Consider the following 21,359-nt stretch of genomic DNA (forward strand, 5'->3'; position numbering starts at 1 on the left):
CATGAAACATAAAGCATCTGAGGATTGGGCTGGGATGGTGCATAGGTATCTGCCTCCCAGAAAAGTCTGGAGAGGCAGCTGATAAGTAGCTGAGAAACTGAAGGCCAAGGTCCCTGAGAAAACAATGATTTGTCAGGGAGAGAGAGATGGGCACAGCCAGCCAGCGAGCAAGAGGGTGAGGGGAGGACAGACAGAGGAATGTGTAAGGGCAGAGATGATAGCTGGGTCTCTGTTCTGATTCATCAGTTTTTCTAGCTGTGAACCACAAAGAAACCAACTCTGAAGTCCTTACTCTGGCAGAACTCCCAGAGTGTGAGGACACTGTCCAAGGGGGGTGTCTCAGAGCAAGGGCTGCATATGAACAAGGACCTGAGGATTTGCCCCGAGGCTAGTGACACTTACCTTCAAACCTTCGCATGAAGCAGCGAGCTCCCCATCGCCAGTGACTGGGTCTGGTGTTAGTCAGCCTTCTCGTCCCAGTTTGTGGGCAGACACCTGCCTGTGGCTGCTGGGATGGGCATCTCTCGCTGCCTGGGTTGATTGTTGGCATCACACAAACCCTTAATGTCTCCTGCTCTGGATTCTTGCAGTATTTATCAGGGAAAGCAGCCAGCCCCTGGCCCTTGCCGCTGCTGTTGGGATCTCCCTTGGGACTGCTGCCGGTGATCCTCTGGGTTCCCTCCACAGGAGAATTGATGCTGTGTTACTTGTTAAAACAGTGTAACCTCACAAGAATGGCCACTCTGAGTCAGACTAATGGTCCATTTAGCCCAGTGTCCTGTCTCTGGCAGTGGCCGGTGTCAGATGCTTCAGAGGGAATGAACAGAACAGGGAAATTATTGACTGATCCATCCCCTGTCATCCAGTCCCAGCTTCTGACAGTCAGAGGTTTAGGAACACCAAGAGCATGGGTTGTGTCCCTGACCATCTTGGCTAACAGCTATGGATAGACCTGTCCTCCATAAACTGATCTAATTCTTTTTTCAACCCAGTTATACTTTTGGCCTTCACAACATCCCCTGGCAATGAGTTCTACAGCTTGACTGTGCGTTGTGTGAAGAAGAACTTCCATATGCGTGTGTTAAACCTGCTGCCTATTAATTTCATTGGGTGGCCCCTGGTTCTTGTTTTATGTGAAGGGATAAATAACACTTCCTTACTCACTTCCTCCACACAAGTCATAGTTTTATAGACCTCTCTCCTATCCCCCCTTAGTTGTCTCTTTTCCAAGCTGAACAGTCCCAGTCTTTTTAATCTCTCTTCATATGGAAGCTGTTCCATGCCCCTCATCATTTTTGTTGCCCTTCTCTGCACCTTTTCCAATTCCAATATCTCTTTTTTGAGAGGGGGCGACCACATCTGCACGCAGTATTCAAGGTGTGGACGTACCATGGATTTATAGAGAGGCAGTAAGATATTTACTGGCTTATTATCGACCATTTTCCTAAAGGTTCCTAACGTCGTTCGCTTTTTTGACTGCCGCTGCACGTGGAGCAGATGTTTTCAGGGAACTATCCACAATGACTCCAAGATCTTTCTTCAGTGGTACCAGCTAATTTAGACCCCATCACTTTGTATGCATCATTGGGATTATGTTTTCAATATTATCAATATTAATTTCATCTGCCATTTTGTTGTCCAGTCACCCAGTTTTGTGAGATCTCCTTTGTTACTCATCCTCTGTCTGTCTGTCCCTCACCTTCTCGCTTCCTGTCTTTCTCTATCTTTCTCTCTCTCTCTGAGAACTCATTGTTTTTTCAGGGACCTTGCCCTTCAGTTTCTCAACTACTTATCAGCTGCTTCTCCAGACTTTTCTGGGGGCAGATTCCTATGCACCTTCCTAGCTTTGGACTTAACTTTCTTGAGTAATTTTCTCTCATCTGCAAATGTTGCCACTTCACTATTTACCCCTTTTCCCGGATCATTTATGAATATGTTGAGCAACACTGGTCCCAGTACAGATCTTTGGGAGACACCATAATTTACATCTCCCCATTGTGAAAATTGACTTTTATTCCTACCTGTTGTTTCCTATCTTTTTAACCAGTTACTGATCCATGGGAGGACCTTCCCTCTTATCCCCTCTCTGCTTGCTTTGTTTGAGAGCCTTTGGTGAGGGACCTTGTCAAAGCCTTTCTGACAGTCCAAGTACACTATATCCACTGGATCACCCTTTTCCACATGTTTGTTGACACCCACGAAGAATTCGAATAGATTGGGGGGAGCATGATATCCCTTTACAAAAGCTGTGTTGGTTCTTCCCCCAACACGTTGTGTTCATCTGTGTGTCTGATCATTCTGTTCTTGACTATAGTTTCAACCAATTTGCCTGGTACTAAAGTTAGGCTTCCCAGCCTGTAATTGCCAGGATTGCCTCTGAAGCCTTTTTTAAAAATCGGTGTTACATTAGTTACCCTCCATTCATCTGGTACAGAGATTGATTTAAGTGCTAGGTTACATACCACAGTTAGGAGTTCTGAAATTTCATATAAGTTTGTTCAGAATTCCTGGGTGAATACCATCTGGTGCTGATGACTTATTACTGTTTAATTTATCAATTTGTTCCAAAACCTCCTCTACTGACATCTCAATCTGGGAGAGTTCCTCAGATTTGTCACCTAAAAAGAATAGCATGGGTGTGGGAAGCTCCCTCACACCCTCTGCAGTAAAGACTGATGCAAAGAATTTGTTTAGCTTCTCCGCAATGGCCTTGTTTTCCTTGAGTGCTCCTTTCTCACCTTGAGTGTCCAGTGGCCCCACTGACTGTTTGTCAGGCTTCCTGCTTCTGATGTACTTAAAAAAATTGCTTTTAGTTTTTGTGTCCTTAGCTAGTTGTTCTTCAGATTCTTTCTTAGCCTCACTTACTTATACTTCTATGCGTGACTTGCCAGAGTTTATGCTCCTTTCTATTTTCCTCAGTAGTATTTGACTTCCAATTTGTAAAAGATATCTTTTTGTCTCTAACTGCCTTTTTTACTTTGCTGTTAGCCATTTTTCTTTGAGGGGCAGGGGGTAAATTTAGTTTGAGCCTCTATTATGGTGTTTTTAAATACTCTCCATGCAGTTTGCAGGCATTTCACCCTTGTGACTGTTCCTTTTAATTTCATTTAACTAGCCTCCTCATTTTTGTGTAGTTCTCTTTTTTTGAGGTTAAATGCTACTGTGGGGGTTTTCCTCTACAAGGATGTTTATATTTAATTACATTATGGTCACTATTACTGAGCAGTTCATCTATATTCACCCTCCTGGACCAGATCTTGTGCTCCACTTGGGACTAAATCAAGAATTGCCTCTTCCGTTGTAGAAAGAAAAGGAATACTTGTGGCACCTTAGAGAGTAACAAATTTATTTGAGAATAAGCTTTCGTGAGCTACAGCTCACTTCATTGGATGCATTCAGTGGAAAATACAGTGGGGAGATTTTATATCCACAGAGAACATGAAACAATGGGTGTTACCACACACACTGTAACAAGAGTGATCAGGTAAGGTGAGCTATTACCAGCAGGAGAACGGGGTGGGGGGGAAGGTGGGGGGAGAGGCGGGGGAGGGAAACGTTTTGTAGTGATAATCAAGGTGCGCCATTTCCAGCAGTTGACAAGAATGTGTGAGGAACAGTGTGTGTGGGAGGGGGGGGAATAAACATGGGGAAATAGCTTTACTTTGTGTAATGACCCATCCACTCCCAGTCTTTATTCAAGCCTAAGTTAATTGTATCCAATTTGCATATTAATTCCAATTCAGCAGTCTCTCATTGGAGTCTGTTTTTGAAGTTTTTTCGTTGAAGAATTGCCACTTTTAGGTCTGTAATTGAGTGACCAAAGAGATTGAAGTTTTTTCCTACTGGTTTTTGAATGTTATCATGCTTGACATCTGATTTGTGTCCATTTATTATTTTACGTAGAGACTGTCCAGTTTGGCCAATGTACATGGCAGAGGGGCATTGCTGGCACATGATGGCATATATCACATTGGTAGATGTGAAGGTGAACGAGCCTCTGATAGTGTGGCTGATGTGATTAGGCCCTATGATGGTGTCCCCTGAATAGATATGTTTGTTTTTCTTAGCTAATAAATCCTTAGGTAGTTTACTGTAGGATCGGCTACAAGCATCATCTTTGGTGTAATATCTAAAGTGCAATTGACCTGGGGTAAGTGACTGGTCCTTTGGGACTGGGAATAACCTGAATATTGTGATTTTTGGTGTAAGGGGCCATCTATTGCAAAGGCAGGCTCACCTGGGTGGCAAGACAGACTGGAGTGCCCAAGGGGACTGTCTGTGCCTCCATGTTAAGGTTGTTGTAGTTCTTAAGGAGTTCCCACTTGATACTTGGTTGGTGAAATCTGAGTCTAGAACTCACAGCCAATGTGGGGGTTGTGCCCTGCTTTGAACAGTCTGCCCTGAGGTTGGTACCCGTGCTCTTCAGCCACTCCAGACAGCCTGACAACTCTTCTTCCCCTGTCATCAGGGATGGCATGAGTGCGCCAGGTGGTCTTGAAAAGTGTGACAATACTCTCCCCTGTCTTCAGCAACTCAGGGGCTGGAAAAGGGTGTGAAGTGGCCGTTACACTTTACAAGTGTAGTATTCTGTTGGGGGAGTGGGATCAGTGTTTGAACATAGGGCCAGGGCAGGGAGTGTCTGCCCACTGCAGTGACATGGTAGAGTGGGAGTGTGTGGTGTGGGTATTTTGGGGTTTCGCACAAATAGGGCAGTGTTAAGGTTGTGTGGGCATTTATCTTCTCTCTGTATTTCCTGGTTCTCAGAAGTCAGACTTTTGCTGAACTCAGCCTTTGGGAAGGGCCCTAGCTATCACCGGGGACCTTAACTCTCCATTAACAAAGGTTTTTTGTGACATTTTATTTCCTAGTTTTTTAAACAGAAGGAGCAATGTTTGTTGGTGGGAGTTACTGGCTGTTTAGACAGCTGTCGTTCTCACCTAGGTTTGCAATTGATGTGCTACTGTGGCTCGGTAATAATCAAAAGATCTAGTTTTTATATTGTGCTTTTCATCAGCAGATCGCCAAGATCTTGACATCATTATCCCCATTTTACAGATGGGAAACTGAGGCACAGAGAGGTGAGGTGAGTTGCCCATTTCCATCCAACAGGCCAGTCGCAGAGCTGGGAATAGTCTCAACCCAGTGGTTTCTCCACTGGGCCACACAGTTGCTCTGTGATTCCACAGTGCTCCTCCCCTCTCCTCGGCATGTTTTGTTATAGTTTCCTTCTTGTCCTACCCTTGGTGCACATGGAGAACAATGGATCATCACCCTCTTTCTAACAACCTGGTACAGCTCTGAAGCCTGTTATCACATCCCCCCTCACCCTTCTCTTCTCTTTAGACTAAACAGGCCCGATTTTTTCTACCTTTCCTCACAGGTCAGGTTTTCTAAAGATCTTTATCATTTTTGTTGCTCTCCTCTGGACTGTGTCTAATTTTTCCACATCCCTCTTAAAGTGCAGCGCCCAGAACTGGACACACTACTCCAGCTGAGGCCTCACCAGTGCCGAGTAGAGCAGAAAAATTACCTCCCAGGTCTTACATACAACAATCCTGTTAATTCATCCCGGAATAGGCAATCTAGCCCAGACAGTCAGCAAAGAATAACTTCTACAGGCCAAATCCTAAGGAACTCATTTTTCTCTAACTCAGGACATGTCTACGCTACAAAATTAAGTCGACCTAATTGACATTGGCATGCAGCCACCGCAGTAATTACATCACTTGTGCGTGTCTGCACTTTGCTCCTTGTGTCAGCGGTGCATGATCTCACCAGCAGCATGTGCACGGATTGCACCGTCAGTGTGGGGCATTGTGGGAAGGCTCCTGAAAGCCAGTAACAGTCGACATAAGCAATGCAGTGTTTACATTGACACTAACTACATCGACCTTGACTCTACACTGCTTGTGGACGTGGGGTTATTAAGATGGCGTATTAAGTCCACACCGGGAGTTAGTGCGTGGCAAGCTGGGGTGGAAATCTACCGTGCTGTAGGTTGCTGTGCAGAAAGGGGCTGCGCGGATCCCGCTATCAAGCACCAAAAGTCCCCTAGTGGCCTTTGCCCGAGCGCTGTTTGAAATGGGGGTAGGTCAATGCGCACTAGGGAACGTTTAGTGCACTGGAGCAGGGTCCACACAGCGTGTTAGTACGTGGCAGGCTAGTGCGCTGTAGATTCACCCCCCAGCTTGCTACGATCTGACTCTCCATTAGACAAACCCTTAGTCAGATCCTGGGGATCTCATGTAGGGAGGAAACGGTGCCATAGTGGGAAGGAGCACAGCCGGGGTGCTCTCAGGCGCACACCGCAGCTGTGTATATCCTGCTCCCTCTCACTTCCTACTCTGCCCTTGATATGCCTCAGCCCTGCCCCTAACAGGGCCGAGCTGCGACATTGCAGAGCGTGGCTGGGAGCATTGAGTTCCAGCTGTTCTGTTGCACCAGGGGTGCTGCACAAAATCCAGGCTCAGAAACTCTCACTCTTCAGCTGGGCTGCAGAGTGCAGCTGGGGTAGCGTGTGTCTCAGGGCGCCAAGGAGGGAAGGAAAGGGAGAGGGGTCTGAGCAGGGGCGGGAAGAGGTGGCTCCTGGATCAACAAGGGCATCTACAGAATGCTGCTCTACAGATGCCCTGTGAGAGAGACTGTGTGAGCTTGTCCCGCCTCCCACAAGCTGAATTGCTGTCAGCAGAAGAAAAGTCTCCAAGGAGTGTCTGTGATGGGGACTGGGACATGAGTCTCCTTATCTTTGTTATGTTGCAGATTGGATTCCCCTTGGAAGAAACCAAGGAGCTGCAGAGGCCATACCCAGCGACTAGAGAAATCACTAAGCTTGGGGGAAGAGACCTTTGGTCTGTCAGCGCCAACCCCGCACCACTTGCCCAAACAAAAGCACACTCTTCTAGCCACTGAGGTACAGGAGATCTCTCTGCTGGAAGCAACACAAAGTCCCTTGTCATCTCTGTGCACTGCAGAGTAGAGTGGGCCTGCTCACACACATTAGAGTGGCCCCTGCGATAAATTGCCCTCCAGAAAGAGCCACTGGAGGCTTTGGTCCCTAAGCATCTGCGACCTTTTAATAAAGGGGCTTCCCTGGGACCCTGAAAGCCTCCTGGGGAATGAACTGCCTTTGCTGCAGTAGCTCTCTTACCCACCCTTTGGGGCACTGGGCGGTGATGCCATTGTATGGCCAGGACTTGGAGGCTGGCTCTGGGCAATCTGCTCGAGCCACGTGTCCTCTTGGTTCTAGGTCTTTGGAAAATTCTTCTCTGTTGGGCAGAAAAGATCCTTCCTGCAGACAGCAGTGCTGGCCATCCACGACCCCCTCCTGCGTGTCAGCCAGGCTGGGCTGGTGCTAGTCTACTCCCTCTTTGGGGAAGCCCAGCAACTGATGGGGGACACAGTAAGCAGCTTCAATAGACTCAGGAGCTTGGGGTGGGGCCCAGGGCCTCATTCCCATCCTATCGCCATTCGCAGGCCTGAGAGCAAGGAGCCTAGTGGGGACTTCTGGACTTCATGAACTTCTGTTCTTAGGATGTGGTGCTCTGCTATCACTCCTGGGAATGGCAGGAGAGTCCCCTACGTGCCCTCTGTGAACCTTTCCTGCCCCATAGAGCCGCACCCATTTCCCCATGGCCTAGTGTCCTTGTCACCCGAGCCACCATCGAGAGTTGCTCCCATCCCTGGCAGCCTGGGAGGACCAGGACTGACTGGTGATGGTGACTGACCAGGAAGGGCTGAGGCACATGGGCGTGGGAAGCTGGTCTTGCTGCTGGTAGGGCTGGACCCGCTCTCGAGAGATTGGGAGGATTCAGTCAGAAGGGGCTGCTGACCTGCCCCGTTCACCAGGGCTGCCATCCTGTGGCTTCAGCTTTTGTCACTGGGGTGACTTGGGGAAAGGTCTCAACCTCTCCCCATCCCACTTCACTGCTGCCAGAATCCCTCCTGCCCCCCGCCGCCCTGCTAGAACCCCTCCCTGCCCTACCTGGGAGGGGATGGAGGTGGGGGTGGAGGAGAGGGTTCTACGAACTTGAGCGGTGTCTCCAGGTGGGTTGAAGGTGGAACAGCTGTCAGGGGCACGGATGGGGAGGTGGCAGGAGCTCACCCAACAAGGAGGGGGGTTGGCACTGGAGGTCACTAGAGAGGATAGCAATCCTCCATCCTGGGGATCAGGAGGGTGAATCTACCACTCAGACATGAGCAGCTGCTGGGTGGAAATGATGGTGCTGGTTCCAGGTGCCCTTAATCCTCCCTGATTTCTGGGGAGTGTCTCAGTCTCTGACATGTTCTCGTTCCCCTGCAGCACGAGGATGTCACAGCCAAGGTCATGTGCCAGCTCCACATCATCCGGCACTTGTGCCAGATGCCCGAGGTGCTGCAAGGGCTGTGGCTCATCTGATGCTCTTAAAGGTTCCCCTCCCATGTTCAGCAACTCCTGCTCCCTGCTGCAGGTACTGCTCTGTCTCACTGTAAATGGGGAGCTAGTGGAAGCGGAAATGGAGGCCCCTGGCACTCACAGAAACTCTCTCCCCTCTCTGTGGAGCTGGGTCCTTCTCTCGGTCCCCCAAATTCCTTCATGTGGGGAAGGAGCTCTTTCCCTCACACCCATACCCCTCCCCTCTTTCCTTGATCTGACCCCCATCCCATTCCCCTTGCTCCCAGGCAGAGATCTTCCTGCCCCATATGGAGCAGAAGGACCTTTGGGTCAGGGCTACTGACTGTCTGCCCAACTGAAGCTCAGGAAGCTCCACATTTGAGGAGGTGAGGATGGGACAGAGGCTCAGGGCTAGCTTCATCTCCTGCCCCTTATTCTTTCTTTGGCCCTTCTCTGGGCTCTCAGAGTCTGAGATGAAGAGGAGCCTCCTCCCCCCGTGTCTTCTAGGCCCTGGGGTGGTGTAACAGCCTTCCCGATGGGTGCAGTCAGAAGCTGAGCCACCTCAGGGAACAGTGGGGACAGGTCACCTTGTCCTAGGAAACCAAGCAGTGCTAGTTCTCAAAAAGGCTGAGAGGGAAGACCCCGCTCCCTCATGGAGGTAAGAGCCATTGATTTCTTTGGGCATATGGGTCTCTTGGGGGAGAAATGGGATCCCTGCAGCTTAGCCTGGCTGGGAGCGTTTCTGGGAGGAGGGTCCTGTCCCTCAGTCTCTAACTGCATCATGCAGTCTCATTCACATAACATCTCCGCTCTCCAGCTCCACTTCCCGCAGCAGGATAAATGAACCTTCAGATCCTAGAGAACGGACTCTGACCTCCTTCTGATCAGCAATGGGGTTTCACCATCCCCTCAACAAACCTGTCAGCCGGGTTGGACCAGATTTGAAGGAGGAGGGTATCTAACAGGGTGGCTTGGCCTGTGGCTGCCAAGCCTGGAGCTAGGCCAAATTGATGACCAAGTGAGCTCCACCTGAGAGGAAACAAGGGAAAACAGCAGCAAAAGTGCAGAAGCAGATCGAGCTGTTCAGTAGACGGCGTTGGGCCAAAACCTGGAGTCCAGGGTAGGACTAGGTTCTCTCACCGTCCCTAAGGAAGGGGACATAGAAGACCACAGAAACCCAAGAAGGGGGGGCCGAGCCAAAATCAGGCTGAGGAAGAGCTCCCCACGAGGGTGGAAGGCCTTTTTGCTGTTCAAGACATTTTGGGACTTTGTTTGGAAGGAGCACGACCCAGGAAGGAGTGGACTAAAGGACAGTCACCTGGTTGGAGGGCTGAGTTCCCAGCCAACAAACTGCAAGAGTGAGTCTCAGCGGGGTTGCTAGCCCAGCTAGAAAGCTGTGACATGAGGCCTGGCCAGGATGTAGCGGTGAGTGAACTCTGGTACAAACCTGCTTCCATTCTGGAAAGAGCCTGGTGTTGGAGGGTGGGTGGGGAGAGCAGGGAGATGGGAGGGGTTCCTGAAGCTGGGGTGAGGAGGAAGCTGTGGGGCTGGGAGGGGAAGGACATGGCGCAGCTTGTGGGAGGGATCCTGCTGGCTGTGTCTGGAGCCCTGTGTAGCCTCTTCTCTGGGAAGTGCCTATGGGTCAGTGTCTGGTGAACTGCCCTTGGACACTGGGCCCAGCATCACTCAGAAATTATTCACTACCTTCAAAGAGACAGGGCACAGCTCAGCCTGTTAGGTAGGCTGGAGACTCACACTTCACTCAAACACACAACACTGAGCTGGTTTGGGAAGCACAGTAACAAAGAAGAGATTTAAGTGATACTAAGCAAGAGAAAGAGACAAATTTCAAACAGACAAACAAAACACAACACACTTTGCAGTGACTAAAACTGAATCTTAACAAGTCACAATCTTTGCCTTAGCAGTTTCCAGACTAACATCTCAGCTTTCCTAACAGAACTTCTTTGATGTCCCTGTACAGTCCAAAACTTCTCTGTCGATCCGCTGATTTGCTTGCTTCGTCTTTTGGTTTCAGACCCTCTGTTCTCCTTCTGGGGTGCCTGGACCCTGATTGTAACATCTCTCTTCCAGTCTCTGGCCCAGCCTCTTACACAGATGTGTGCTGCAGCCAGCCCAGAGAAGGGAGCAGTGGGCACAGATGATCTCATCCTGTCAAACCAAGCAACAGGGGTCCCATTGAGGCTTACATGGAAGAGCCGAGGCATCTCCTGGAGGTGAGAACCATGCACTTTTCTGGGTGCTTGGGGCTGTTGCAACAAAGAGGGGGCACCTGTTACATAGCCTATTTGTCATCATGACTGTGGGTTTTATTCTCAGAGGATGAGTCCGGGATCCTGGAGACGGTTTCCTGCAGAAGGTTTGAGTGGGGAGAGATCACTCACTGTCATGACCCATGGGTCATTAACCCGGGTCTGCAGGGTTCCTGGGAGCACCCACACTCCAGCACGCCACCTGGAAGCCTACGAAAAACTGTTTACCTAGGACTAAGGAAGTCCAGACCCAGTTTGAGGCTCCATCCCTGAGGCCTATTGGCAGAGTCCCAGAGCATCTAATCGGCCCCCAGGACCTCCTTAAACCAGCAGCAGGAACAAGAAGCTGTCTGAACACCCGAGCTCCCCCCTACCCCCTCTGGACTGTGTGTTAACTGTTCCTGCTCCCACTCCCCATGCTTGATTTTCTGGCGTCCTGACTCAGGGTGACTCATCTGATTTGAGGTTCTGAACACAATTTGGTCTTTTGCTTCTGCTCTTTCAGTGTCCTGACCCAGCTGACTCTCGACTCCTGTCTTGTGAGTGTGGACTCTGCCTCTGACCACTAGGTCTGGCTGCCCATGACCCAGCTGTCACATTGACTTTTCTCCAATTCCTCCAGTGCCCTTTTCTGCTCTCCAGCTCTGCTCTCCGGGCCCTCGAGGACCATTGGGCCCGAGGTGCCTTTGTTTGATCCTGCATCCACCTCCTTCGGGAGATGGATCACGGCTCCCGCTTCTTCTACGCCCTGGAGAAAATGAGGGGGGCCAAGAAACATATCACCTGCCTTCTAGCAGAAGACCACACCCCCCTCACGGATCCGGTGGAGATTTGTGGGAGGACCCGTGACTTCTACACAAGCCTTTTCTCCCCGGATCCGACCGATCCTGGCACTTGCAGGGTGCTCTCGGAGGAACTCCCTATGGTCAGCACGGGCGACCGAGACTGATTAGAACTGCCTCTCACCCTGGCCAAGTTCTCGGAAGCCCTCCGTCGCATGCCCACCAATAAATCTCCGGGCATGGACTGGCTGACCGTGGAGTTCTACCGCGGGTTCTGGGACATCCTTGGCCCAGACCTAGCCACTGTCTGGGCCGAGTCTTTGCAGGGTGGGGTCCTCCCTCTTTCGTGCAGGCGAGCGGTGCTCGCCTTGTTGCCGAAGAAGGGGGACCTCCGCGATTTACGAAATTGGCATCCCGTCTTGCTCCTTAGCACGGGCTACAAAATCATAGCAAAAGCAGTCTCGCTGTGGCTAGGGTCTGTGCTGGCGGACATGATCCACCCAGACCAGACCTACACTGTCCCGGGTGGCAGCATTTTTGACAACTATTTCTGTCCGAGACCTTTTTGAACTCGGGAGTAGAGATGATCTGTCGTTCGCCCTCCTGTCTCTTGATCAGGAGAAGGCGTTCGATAGTGTGGACCATCGGTACCTCCTGGGCACTCTGCAGGCATTTGGATTCGGACCTCAGTTGGGCGAGGAGGGCGGCAGGGGTGCCCCATCTCGGGCTAGCTGTACGCTCTGGCGATCGAGCCCTTCCTCTGTCTCCTTCGAAGGAGGTTGAAAGGGTTGGTTCTGTGGGAGCCAGAGCTGCGGCTGGTCCTGTCGCCGTACGCCGATGACGTGCTCCTCGTGGTCCAGGACCCGGGCAACTTGGCGCGGGTGGAGGCTTGCCAGGACATCTATTCGGCAGCCTCCTCTGCCCGAGTCAACTGGGTCAAGAGCTCTGGCTTGGCGGTGGGGGACTGGCGACAGGTGAGCTCCCTCCCACCTGCGCTTCAGACTATCCGGTGGAACGCGGGTCCGCTGCTCTACCAAGGCGTTTACCTTTCTGCCACGCACCCTTCTCCGCCGGAGAACTGGCAAAATTTAGAAGGCGGGGTGATAGAGCGGCTCCGGAAATGGACGAGGCTACTCCGATGTCTCTCCCTCCGAGGGAGAGCACTGGTGCTTAACCAACTAGTCCTGTCCATGCTCTGGTACCAGCTCAACACCCTGGTCCCGGCCCCGGGTTTCCTGACCAACCTCCAGACATCGATTCTTGAGTTCTTTTAGTCAGGAATGCACTGGGCCCCTGTTGGGGTTCTTCATCTACCCCTGAAGGAAGGAGGGCAGGGCCTGAAGTGTCTGCACACTCAGGTCCATGTCTTCCGCCTCCAGGCCCTGCAGAGGCTCCTCTATAGTGCAGGTAGTTCGACGTGGAGCATATGCCTTCCTACGTGGCTTCCAAGGGCTCCAATACGACCGGCAGCTCTTTTATTTTTGTCCGAGAGGTTTTCCGCGAGACCTCTCTGGGCTGCCGGTCTTCTACCAGGACCTCCTCCGGGCCTGGAAACTGTTTTCAACAACCAGGTCCGAGACGGCCACTGTGGGAGCAGATCTCCTTGCGGAGCCCCTGCTACACAACCTCCAGCTCCATGTGCAGGTGGCGGAGTCCCGCTCGGTGCGCCAGAGTTTGGTCCTGGTGGAAGTCACGAGAGTCGGAGACCTCCTGGACTACGACTGGGGAGACTGGATGGATTCCCCTGACGCTCGCTCCGTGCATGGGGCTCTCCAGACCTCCTACCCCCTGGCGCGTACTTCAGGAGGTGAAGGCCGCTTTGACGCCCGCTGCTCAGGCTTATCTCAACCGAGCCCTGCGTGAGGGCGCACCCTGCCCACTTTCTACCCCAGGCCCACTGGACCTTTCAATTGGGCCCCTACCCCGTAGATCCCAACAAACCCCTCATCCTTTCACTGCGAGCCAGCTGCATGAACTGCAGCCGGTGAGCTTCCAAACCATGCCAAGGAAACATCTATACACACTCACACTTCACACCCTTCACGCCCACACCCTGGTGTCCAGCCCCAATACAAAGTGGCGGGACCGCCTGCCACCTTTGGAGGGTGAACAGCCCCAGTGGGCCAGCCTGTATTCCATCTTGGTCCCAAGGCCCGTCGGGGACATCAGTTGGCGGCTCCTTCACAGAGCTGTGAGCACGGGCGTGTTTTTGACACGGTTCATCCCCATCCCAGATACTTGCCCTTTTTGCAACATGAGGGAAACCCTGGCACACGTATATTTAGAGTGTGCCAGGCTGCAGTCCCTTTTCCAGCTCCTCACGAATATTTTATTATGATTTTGGCTGCATTTTTCCCCTCACCTTTTTATCTACACACTTCCCATCCATGGCCCCACAAAGTCATGGGATCTCCTGGTTAACCTCCTCCTAGCCCTAGCTAAAACAGCCATCTATAAAACCAGAGAGAGGAGGTTGGCCAATGAAGCTTCCTGCGACTGTAGGGCCATTTTCCGATCCTCAGTACACTCACGTATCCGGGCAGAGTTCCTCTGGGTGGCATCCACCGACTCCCTTGACACCTTCGAGGAGCGGTGGGCACTGTCCGAGGTTCTCTGCTCCATGACCCAGTCCGGTTCCCTCCATCTGACCCTTTGATTGAGGGGAAGAGCGAGAGACCCCAGCCCCAGCCATTGCCGCTGTGGATACCATCATCACCACCACCTAGGAGGGGCCCTTTCACATGTGGGTGCACGTCCCTTCCCCCCAAACGGTCCATCCCGCAGCCTTGCCCATCTTGTTGGGCACTCTCAGGAGAGGACACTGGGCGTGGCACTTGGTAACTCGAGGGGGTGGAAGACCATGAGTGTCGAGGAAGCCCCGCCGCTCTGGGCCCAGGCAAGCCTGAACACTTCTCTCCCCAGAAGGCTGCTGTGTTATACATTGCATTTGCTTTTGTTTTGTTGCATAGTTTTTTTTTTTTTTTTTTATCTGCTTTGGCGATTTGTGTAAGTGTGTTACACAAATAAATTTTTTTCTAAAAAAAAAAAAAAAAAAGCTCTGCTCTCCCAGCAAGACACACCGATCCCTTGGCTCCCAGAGTCCTGCTTGCCTGCTATTCAAGGTCTCAAGGGTAGTGCTTGTCTTGCCCCTCCCCCACCACAGCTGCTTTTCCTATGGGGACTCTCCCTAGCGCAGAGGCGAATCAGTCCTGGCAGCAATTCAGGAAGTCATAGAAGGGACGGTCTGCTCAGCTCCCTCTGCAATGCCACTGTCCGAGACCATTAGGAGTGGGTGCCCAGTGACTGCGCCGACAGCTTCTTGAGAGACTCCTGGGGGCAGGGTAGTCGTGTTTCACGGTGACTGCGGGAAGCCATGCAAAGAGTGCAGCATTGAAGAGACTCTCCTACTGTCACAAAGGGTTTCTGTTCTCCTGCACGGTCAGACCGTGGAGCCAGGTTACAGAATGTGGAAGAGCTGTTTGGTGATGAGTTGGAGGATTCACCATAGAGGTGGCAGCAGCTGCAGATCCTGGAGTCCCTTTGGTAGTGTTACCATGCGTCCGGATTTTCCCGGACATGTGCGGCTTTTGGGGATTTAAATAGTCGTCGGGGAGGAATTAGTAAAACTCCCAAAAGGTTTGGGATTTCCCTCCCAATGCAGAGCATGACATCGCTGACAGGGCGGCCGGGATGGACTGAGCAGCTAACATCGGGGCCTCCAGCAGCCAGAGCCCCTCCCCTGCTGCCCCCCTCCCCTGCAGCCTCAGCGAGCCGCGCCGGCAGCGCTCTGTGGGGCGGGGCTGCGCGCTCCGCAGGGGAGCATGGTACGGTGTCTGGCTCCACACACCAGACACACTGCTCTGAGCAGCATGGTAAGGGGGTTGGGGGGTTGGAGAAGGGGCATGGGGTCCCAAGAGACAGTCAGGGGACAGGAGCAGGAGAGGTTGGATGGGTCAGGGGTTCTGGAGGGGGCTGTCAGGGGACGGGGGTGTGGAGAGGGATCGGGACAGTCCAGGAACTGGGAGCAGGGGGGGTTGGATGGGGTGGAGGTTTGGGGGGGCAGTCAGGGGCAGGGAGCAGAGGGGTTAGATGTGTCAGGGGTTCTGGGTGGGGGCAGTCAGGGGACAGGGAGAGGTTGGATAGGTGTGGGAGACCCGGGGGTTTGTCAGGGGGCAGGGCTGTGGACAGGGGGTGGGGCAGTCAGGAGACAGGGCCGTCAGGGGAGAGGTAGGGGGTGGAGTTCTAGAGGGGCAGTTAGTGGGGGGGGGTCTAAGGAGGGGGCAGTTGGAGACAAGGAGAAGGAAGGTTTAGATAGGGGGTGTGGTCCTGGGGGGCGGTTAGGGGCAGGGGTCCTGGGAGGGGCGACCAGTGGACAAGGAGCAGGAGGGGTCGGATGGGTTGGCGGTTCTGTGGGGGGCAGTTAGGGGGCAAGAAGTGTGAAGGAGTGGATAGGGGGCAGGGCTACCACTCCCCCCCGTACCCCATGGAGTGTCCTCTTTTTTGAAAGTTCAAATATGGTAACCTTACCCTCTGGGCCAAGCCTCCACTCCTGACAGTTCAGGTGAACCTCCCCCTGTTCTCAATGAGTCTTTGGCTTTAGCTGCTGGGCCTGCCTGCCGTGACAGAGGACTCAGTGTTTCCATCAGGCTGCTCAGTTGCAAATGCAGCCATCCAAAGAAGTGAAGAATGGAAGCGAAAGAGCAAAGCTGGAGAATCCACTGAGCTCCTGCAATCAAGTGAGCACAGCCTGGGAGAGAAGAGGGAAAGCTCGAAAGTGGCTGGTGGCTGTAGGGAGCCAGGGGTGGAGCAATAAATAGTTCATGATGAATCCTACGGGCTTTGTCTTGTGTGGTGAAGGGGTTAAAATGGGTCGAGTTACAATCACATTCAACTTTACAAATCACTGTGTATGATTGAAGGGCAGGTCTAGAAAGGTCAGAGGTCACTCGAGGAGCTTCAAGTCTCAGATTCTGTCCCTATTGCCTGCTTTGACCAGCTGATCTCAACCCAACACCTCCCTCAGGTGAAAGCTGTGGTGAGCTCTTTCCCTCCTTTTCTGGATTAGCCGCCAGAATAGGGACAGGATACATGTGGCCAAGGAAATAGAGAGGCATGGGGGTCACTTGCAGAGGCATGGGGGTCACTTGCAGAGTTGCCTGTTAATGCAGCTCCCTTGGGGAAACACTGTAGGGTTCTGTGCACTCAGGGGCACCATTTCCAATTTTGGTGGCGGCGGGGAGGATAATTTCATCATGAGACCAGGGTCTACTTAGGCACCTGAAAACTCTCATGTTTTGGCCAATAACTTAGCAATGAGCTGACAGGAACACTTGCCAGATTGCTTTCCGGGGAAGACAGCTATAAGAATTGATCCAGGGAATGGTTCTGTATCTCTGAGCTGTTTGGACATTTTCAGGGAACATTCCAGATGCAAGACAGAGATCCCCAAAGTTATCTTGGATAACCCTGAGAGACTTATGGAAAACTAGCAGATACCACGTCTCTGCTGTTCCTTTGTCACTAACTCTTTAGAGAGAGAGACCCTGCCAGGACTCGTGGGTTCTACCCCAGCTCTTGGAGAGGAATGGGGTCTAGTGGGTCACATACTGCATAATGCAGGTGCTCACTTCTGATATATCAGTAGGTTGTTTGTGTGAAAGCCAGGCTTAGTGTTTGTGCATGTTCCTGTAGCGCCTAGAGGCCCCAGTTGAGATCAGGGCCCCATCGTGCCAGACACTCCACACAGAAACAGTCTCCAGAGGCTATGGGGGACAGTGTGGTGTAGTATCGTGGCATAGAGTGCTGGACTGGCATTTGGGATATGGGGGTTCTAAGCCTTGGGCTGCTGTGTGACTTTTGGGTGTCACTTGGCTTCCTTGTGACTCTTCTTCCCCACCTATAAAGAGATCGATGGACGAGAAATACTCCATGAGAACTAGACGTTGCTATCGTTCTTTGTTCTGATTCTGCAGCCTCAGTCCCCTCTTCTCCTCTTTATTTTTATATTTCCATCCTTCAGTCAGTCTCCACAAAACTGCTTCTCCCTATAAGACCTGTGCATCCTTTAAATGCCCCTTGAACCCTACTTCTCGCTTTCCTTTGTCGGTTTTTATAGAAACATTTTGCTAAAATACTTAAAATGCAACAAAGTGATTCTGAAGTTAATTTTCAGCTTTCACAGACTGAACCTTTCATTTACCCCAGGTTAACTCTGCACTAGTGTCTTGCATAGACGGTGAGCCATGGCTGCAGTGGGATACAGTCCCATTAGGCAGCTGTGGGAATTGTGTGCTGCCCCATGCACCTTAATGGGGTGATAACCAGGCGCCAGCACCAGAGCAGAGCTTGGAGAGGCTGGACTGACCCAGGCAGGGGAGGGAATTGCATTGGCACGGTGTAGAGAGTCTATGTGTGTCTAGCCAGGACGGGTGTGGGGAGAGCTGTTTTTCTGTACGCCAGGGGGAGGGAATGCGTGTGCCCCCTGCTAGAGATCCTAAAGTGGGTCTGCTCCCGGCTTGCCTGGGTTAAATAAAAGCATTGTGGGATTGTTAAGAGTGGTGCTTTTCTAGGTTACTCTGACCCCCATAGAGTCAGGGCTGTTGTTTGTGCTGAGGCGCATGGATGGGAGCTGGGACCCCTTCCCCAAGGCCGTCACTACTGATATGCAAAGTAAGCAGCTGCGTAGGGCACCAGGAAACCAAATTTCCTGGTGCCCTGAGCAGCTGCTTGCTGCTCAGCCCCAGCCCCGCTCCCACTCCACCCCCTCCCCAAAGCCCCCACCCCTGCTCCGCCCCAGCCCCACATCTTCCCACATCTGCTCTGCCCCAGCCCCACCCCCACTCCCCTGAGGACTGCAGCAGGGCCGGGCCTACACTCCCCGGCAGCGGGAAATGCAGAAACCTGGCCCCAGCCACGCCGCCGGTGAGTATTTGGGGGCAGTTCTCCCCTGCCCCCCAAGCCAGCCTCCCTGCCTGGAAGCCTGGGCCCCCCCCACAAACCCCCGCTCGGGGGGGAGGCTGTGTAGGGCCCCAGAATAGCTAGGGACGGCCCTGCCCTTCCCCAACCCTGGGTAACCCCCACCTGACATCGGTTAAGGCTGAATCTTAACAAATACCCCTCCCCTCCCTCTGTATGGAGCGTTCAGACTTCCCTCTCCCCTGGTGCCGGCTGCTCTGCTCAACCATCTACCACCTCAGGAGGCATCTTCCCCGGCTCTAGCTAAAGGCTCGCACACAAGAGGCAGCCTCTGTTAGCAGCCTCCTGGACCAAGATGCTGGGAAATATCCCACAAGGGCAGCGTGTTTCCCTCACAATGCCCGCAGCTGACTGAAGGAACCAAACAACAACACTCCACCCTTGCTACCTCGTGCACTACAGCATCTCCCCACTTCTGGGAGGTTCACCTGGCAACAAGATTCCCGGCTTCCCAGATGCATGAAGTAAGTGCATCCTGTAGTCACAGTGCCCCACTCTCTAGACAAGGCACTAGTGGGCAATTGACCTGACCGTGAAGGCAAACCCCAATCTGCGAAGATAGAGAGGGAGGGAAGGAATGGATTTTGCAATGAGCTATGGTGCAAGTGAGGGGCAGTGGAATGCACCTGGCAGGGACGGCACCCCAAATCAGTGCAGGGGGCGAATGCACCCAGCAAGGACTGTACCCCTGAGTCAGAGCAAGGAGGAGTGCGGAGAACTCCATTCTGATTTCTAAGTTCTGTGTCTCTCAGAAAAATGTATCTTTGTCACAGTGAATTCTCAGGCAACACTCACAGTGTTTGATTTAAAGGGGAGCCGTCCACCCAGCTCCAGTTCCTGGTGTGGGACGTGTTGTTCAGGCTGATCCAGACGTGTAAAGCAAGCATCTGGGTGACTCTCACATGGTCTTATGCCCCCTGCATATACAGAGACCCCCCACTCCCCCATCTCCCCAGGAGATCTGTCAGAGACCCAAAACATGCAACTAAAATGGATTCTGACCCAACCGGGCCAGCACACTGCATGATACCCTCTCACTGGAGAGCTTCTGTGGTACTGAAGAATAGACCAGTTCCCCGAGAGTTGCTGAGTGGTAAAGGAGTAAAAAATTAGTGCCACTACATTGATTCACACCAGCTGGGGAACTGGCCTTGTGCATTTCACTTTACCATCTCCTCTTGGTCCTGGATCTCAAGCATTTGTGAATTCCTCGACTCACAGTCTTTCCAGCTCTCGGTCCAGATCTGACTCCTTTTAGAATCCCAGTCGCACTTTTCCCGGTGCGCCCACCAGTCCTTGGGGCAGAGTTCGCACTCGGCACCCCCTGGAAGAAAAAACAGAGACTTCCGTGAACTCACATAAAGCCAATATAATTTTTTTTCAAGCCAGTCAAAAGCTCTACTCCTCAGTGGGCGCTAGGAGCCAGACTCCCGGCTTGTGTCGCTCAGCATGGAGCACATCAATTTACACCAGCTCAGGAACTGGCCCTAGAGCATGGAATTTAGGACGAAATTTAATAGTGAGAAGTGTAAGGTCATGCATTTAGGGATTAATAACAAGAATTTTAGTTATAAGCTGGGGACGTATCAGTTAGAAGTAACGGAGGAGGAGAAAGACCTTGGAGTATTTTTCCACATCCTTCTTGTAGTGTGGGGCCCAAAACTGGACACAGTACTCCAGATGAGGCCTCACTAGTGTCGAATAGAGGTGAACAATCACATCCCTCGATCTGCTGGCAATGCCCCTACTTATACATCCCAAAATGCCTTTGGCCTTCTTGGCAACAAGGGCACACTGTTGACTCATATCCAGCTTCTCGTCCACTGTAACCCCTAAGTCCTTTTCTGCAGAACTGCTGCTGAGCCATTCGGTCCCTAGTCTGTAGCGCTGCATGGGATTCTTCCGTCCTAGGTGCAGGACTTTGCACTTGTCCTTGTTGAACCTCATCAGATTTTTTTTGGCCCAATCCTCTAATTTCTCTAGGGCCCTCTGTATCCTATCCCTTCCCTCCAGCATATCTACCACTCTTCCCAGTTTAGTGTCATCTGCAAACTTGCCGAGGGTGCAGTCCACACCATCCTCCAGATCATTAATGAAGATATTGCACAAAACCTGCCCAAGGACCGACCCTTGGGGCACTCCACTTGATACCGGCTGCCAACTAGACATGGAGCCATTGATCACTTGAGCCCAATGATCTAGCCAGCTTTCTATCCACCTCATAGTCCATTCATCCAGCCCATACTTCTTTAACTTGCTGGCAAGAATACTGTGGGAGACCATGTCAAAAGCTTTGCTAAAGTCAAGGAATAACTCTTCCACTGTTTTCCCCTCATCCACAGAGCCAGTTATCTCGTCATAGAAGGCAATTAGATTAGTCAGGCATGACTTGCCCTTGGTGAATCCATGCTGACTGTTCCTGATCACTTTCCTCTCCTCTAAGTGCTTCAGAATTGATTCCTTGAGGACCTGCTCCATGATTTTTCCAGGGACTGAGGTGAGGCTGACTGGCCTGTAGTTCCTCGGATCCTCCTTCTTCCCTTTTTTAAAGATGGGAATGTAGGCGTTGTGTGTGTTTTTATAATGTAGGTGTTGTATGTGTCTGGGTGTATCTCTCACCCTACAAGGGATGGATGCTCAGCATTCCAACTGCATCCATTTACCCTGCACCCTCTCCCTGAGCACAATCTCCCCCCATTGTCTGAACTTTGATCAGTCACCAGTTCAAGTTTCCCACCAGCCCACTAGAACCCACCAATGGCATCTGATATTGGTCCGAAAAAGAACGGGGTCATGGGTTTTTAAAAGGTCTATGCACCTCCATTTCTCCCAGGGCTGTGACTCTGCAAAAGCATGACAAGAAACCAATGGAAGCGAATGGAAACGTGACCTTGTACTTTAGTAGGCTTTGATACTGACCCCAAATCACCCCATGTTATATCAATTTCATTGTAACCT

General features: G+C 51.9%; 1 long non-coding RNA gene and 1 pseudogene across 1 annotated transcript; one reads left to right on the forward strand and one right to left on the reverse strand.

Annotated features, from left to right (window-relative positions):
• Positions 1 to 21,359, reverse strand: part of LOC119567669 — a 139,324-nt pseudogene that overhangs the window by 57,448 nt on the left and 60,517 nt on the right.
• On the forward strand, positions 7,763 to 11,290 carry LOC122462956. Its single transcript, XR_006285864.1, has 4 exons — positions 7,763 to 8,447; positions 9,189 to 9,796; positions 10,466 to 10,608; positions 10,712 to 11,290. It is a non-coding gene; the product is annotated as an uncharacterized LOC122462956 (long non-coding RNA).

Source organism: Chelonia mydas, chromosome 14 (assembly GCF_015237465.2).
Source record: "Chelonia mydas isolate rCheMyd1 chromosome 14, rCheMyd1.pri.v2, whole genome shotgun sequence".
Lineage (NCBI taxonomy): Eukaryota > Metazoa > Chordata > Testudines > Cheloniidae > Chelonia > Chelonia mydas.